This window comes from Aedes aegypti, chromosome 2, assembly GCF_002204515.2.
Source record: "Aedes aegypti strain LVP_AGWG chromosome 2, AaegL5.0 Primary Assembly, whole genome shotgun sequence".
Classification (NCBI taxonomy): Eukaryota; Metazoa; Arthropoda; class Insecta; order Diptera; family Culicidae; genus Aedes; species Aedes aegypti.
This window is the reverse complement of record NC_035108.1, coordinates 233526251-233530428: the sequence shown is the minus strand read 5'-3', so window position 1 is coordinate 233530428 and position 4178 is coordinate 233526251.

Sequence of the window (4178 nt, the reverse complement as noted above, 5' to 3'; positions counted from 1 at the left end):
CATCACAGTATAATTGTAGCTAACTGGAACGAATGTACAAAATAATAAAATGTTCACTACTAATACTTCAATTCACTATGAATACAAATGCAACATTGTACTTTGATTAACTGAGTAGTTTTAGTGAGGGCGCTGAGACAATAAAATCCTAATATATTAGTAATGGTACAACAGCCTAATTCTAATATATATGACATGACTTCCCAAAGTGTGGGAGGAACAACATGAAAATGTTATTTATTTTGTACATCAAAACAAGATCTTCAAAGAAATTCCAGTATCTATAGATCCAGCGCTAAAAAATAAAATTGTGAGAATAAAAAGTATATTAAGGAACAACAATATATTTACAAATAATTCATCAATTATTTCTTAGTTGTAAGAAGTTGAAACATAAAGTTAATTACATCACGTGACATGTTCGTTATTTGGTTTTGGTAGAGATGTGATGTGAAATTGGCTTTATCAATTAATAAATATTCCAAGTATTTATTTAGTATAAACATCTCCGGCACTCAGAAAAGTGTTCAATAGCTTTTTATATCCACATACTTAAAAGTAGGCTTTTGAGCATGTGAAGCAACTCTAAGCAGGCAATCTTTTCAAATTGGAATAAAATCCTGATATATTGCTTTCAATTATTAGATTGCATGGTATTTTTCAAGATATTAAATACTTTAGTTAATTTTGGACACGGAAGGAGAGATAATTGCAAAGTCGGTTTTATGCACATACAATCATTCATAAAACAGAGCCTTCGCATTATGTTCTCAAAGTCTGATTAGGATGGACTTTTTGAAGTGATATGAACTACGACATCAACCTCGACGGAGTTTTAACAGTGAAAAGTAATTAATTTGGCAATTTCTCATGGTATTTGCCACCGGGTATTGTGTAAAATGATTTATGAAGCGGTCATGAACAAATGGAACCACTGTGCAATTTAGATTTGTTTAAAAGTGTTATTTACAATTCTTGATGTCGTAAGTGTTTTATCCTTGGTGCTATTGTCTGAAAACGTCAACTCCAAAAACCCCAGTCCGGGTCAGGATCAAGGCACAGGCGGCAGTTAACGCGATCTTCAAATGGACCACTGCAACTGGTTTCGAGCTGTCCGCCCCTAAAAGTGTTAGATGCCACGTCTGTCCCTCTAACCACCGCATATCCGTACCCATAAGTATCAACGGTCAACGCATCCCCACGAAGAAAACGGTGAAAGTGCTCGGCGTCACCATTGACCGAGCGCTCACTTTCCAGCATCTCTTTGATTTGGTCAAGCAAAGCTGCCGCACGCGCCTCAACTTGATTCGAACAATCTCTCGCCCTCACCGCTCGAACAACCGTAATATCCGTTTCCGCGTTGCGCATGCCATTGTTGACAGCCGGTTAACACCTTCCCTTGCAAGGGAACGATTAATAACAACACTCGCACCACTGTACCATGGATACATTCGTATCATATCCAGACTTCTTCCATCCACGCCTGCTGACTCTGCTTGCACTGAAGCTGGCCTCCTTCCTTTCCGCTTCTTTATATCCGCAGTGATTTGCAAAAAAAAACCGCTGCCATTATCGGGGACGACAGGATCTGCCTCCTCACTGAGGGGAACAGTATCCTCCGCACTGCTGCCAATGTAGATTTCCCCCCAGTGGCCAGGATCCACTGGAATGGAGACATTTGTTGGCTTTCACCTAAACCTAACGTAGATAGCACGATTGGAAACCAGTTTCGTGCCGAGGACAACTCAATAGTTCTTCGGACAACCGTTCTGGACTGGCTACGAACAAAATATCCAAATCATGATCACAGATACACCGACGGTTCTCTTTCCATGAGAGGCGTCGGCCTTGGCGTCTTCGGCCCTAATATTTCAGTGAGCCTTAGTCTGCCACCACTTTGCTCGATCTTCTCAGCGGAAGCCGCAGCCGTGTATTTAGCAGCCACTACACCATCCGACCGACCAATAATTGTTCTTACAGATTCAGCTAGCGTAGTATCCGCATTGCAGTCAAACAGGCCTTCGCACCCTTGGATTCAGCGCACGATCACCGATGCTCGATCCAACACCACCTTTGCATGGATCCCCGGACATTGTGGTATAGCCGGCAACACAGCTTCTGATCATCTAGCTGGTGCTGGTTTTTCCTGCTCCCGCTACGAAGATAATGTACCCTTTGATGATGTTAAAAGGTGGCTAACAAAGCAATTCAGGAGTATATGGAGTATGGAATGGAATCAGCAAAATTCACCGTACCTACGAAAGGTGAAATCGTCCACCGAACGGTGGAAAGACCTTCCTCTTTTGAAGGAACAACAGTTGGTATCTCGGCTGAGGACGGGGCACACGCGTTTTTCACACAACATGAGTGGCAACGGATCTTTCCGCCGGATGTGTTCCTATTGTCACATAAGGAATACCGTAGAACACGTAATCTTTATAATAATAATTATTTTTGAAATTCTTGTGAGACTTCTGTGAAAGTTGTTCATCAAGATCCTGAATAACGCTATTTAGCAAAGTTTTTTTTTTAATATCAGAAAAGGAACATTGAATTATTGGATAAAATTCTGTTAGAAATCATACACAATCTATCAAGGAGGTGGTCACTCTACACACTTCGCTGGGCCTTTTTTTTAAGGCTAAGTAGCCCGTCATTTGTTTCGACAGCAATGATGACTTTACAGCTTGCAATTCCAAAGTGATAATACTCAGTCTTGATAGTTTATGTTGACTTGAAAAATTATCACTGTACGCTCTAACATTCATAAAGTATGCTGATACTTTTTCAGCAATGTCTGTGCAAAACCACCTGATTTTCTTCGATTCAAAATCTGGAGATGATTAAACAACAATCATCAACGACGCGTACAAATTTCAATGACAGCCTACTTCGCCTTAAGCTGTGCCTCCAGAGCGTCAAGGTGTGCCAAGCGCGCCAAGCTTGCTATTATTTCATATGCTATAAAAACTCAATGAACTGAAATTATGGGAAAACATTCTCAGCAAACATTGACATCTGTTATTTACTTCTGTGGACATTACGATCTCTCGAAGGAAATGGCTGGTTTCGCTCCACCAGGAAAGATTTCTTATTGAGCGGCGGTATTCCGGGATACGTTTTTCATAATCGCAGGGGAAAAGTAGCGGGATTTGGGGCAAGTGTGCCACCTTAAGCAAATTGTTTTCAAACTTTGTCTAAAGCTTAAAAAACCCACCAATTCAGCCTCATGGTGTTAGATTCACATCTTTTCATAAGCACTGTGCCATTTAAAAAGAACATAATTTCAAAAAGTATTAGTTTTGGAGCTCCTCAAATATCGTCCAAAATAACCTGATTTTCAACACTATGGGGCAAGTGTGCCACCCTTATGGGGCAAGACAGCCACCGAATGAACATTCATGTAATTCTACTTGTAATGAAATTTTCTTTATTTCCTATTAATATTGCTAACAAAGCAGAGCCTAATTGATAATTTTGAAAATATTTTTAAGTTTACCGTCATGAGGGGATGCTTTATAACAAGGTTCATCACATGCGGAGCTTTATACTAGTCAATTCGAATAACTGAAATTGGTATTTTTTGTCTCCATTCAATACGATATATGAATTACTCTTTCATAACGGGGGAACTGTATAATATTACACTAGATCAGCACTATATAACGGTAAAATATTGATGAAAATAAGTAAAAAAAATCCTAAAACGCCTTAAATTGTGTTATTATCGAATATTTGGAGAAAAAAATCACTGTGGGAGCAATAATGTTCTCTATTCCCCTTCTACACTTCAGAAACCACTACTGGTGCCTCATTTTGGTTTATTATTATGATTTTGTTGATGATGCTTACATTTTTATGAATTTCACTTCAACTATTTTTGTTTACCAAATAGGTGGCACACTTGCCCCAAAATGTATAGATTTCAACCAAAATGGATTTCGTAAGTAAAACTAAATATTTTTTTCGTTCAAATGCCACAATAACTTACACATTTGTATAGCTTCACGATGTACAGTACGTTTGAAAAATTCGTTTTTAATTTACCGTTCACCATGCTATTTAGAAACAACGAAATCTTATAAAAAATCACTGAAATTTGATGATTTTCACAAAAGTCGATGCAAATACGTGAAAAATAAAGCAATTTTCGTCATATTTTGACCATTGTATAATGA